At 28.0% G+C, this 225-nt stretch overlaps 1 protein-coding gene across 1 annotated transcript in view; it reads right to left on the reverse strand.

Moving 5' to 3' along the window:
- Window positions 1–225, reverse strand: part of LOC115034754 — a 2037-nt gene that overhangs the window by 1155 nt on the left and 657 nt on the right. The gene's annotated exons all lie outside the window — the stretch shown is intronic.

A 225-nucleotide genomic window follows, 5' to 3' on the forward strand; every position in this document is an offset into this window, starting at 1 on the left:
GATCAAAGTATTTATTTTACAGTGATTCGTGCAAATGTGCTATTTCAGTTATTGACTTGGAAGGAGTTTTATATATTTAAATGAAATAGACTCTTGGGCAGGGCTTGAATTTGAAAAAAAATTCCGTTTAACGTTATATGCAATTAAAACGTTACAGAATTTTTGCGTTTATCGTTATTTAGATTTAAAACGTTATACATGTTTTGAGTTAATCGTTATACAGAA

The sequence above is a fragment of the Acyrthosiphon pisum genome, unplaced genomic scaffold (assembly GCF_005508785.2).
Source record: "Acyrthosiphon pisum isolate AL4f unplaced genomic scaffold, pea_aphid_22Mar2018_4r6ur Scaffold_20960;HRSCAF=22641, whole genome shotgun sequence".
In the NCBI taxonomy this organism is placed as follows: domain Eukaryota; kingdom Metazoa; phylum Arthropoda; class Insecta; order Hemiptera; family Aphididae; genus Acyrthosiphon; species Acyrthosiphon pisum.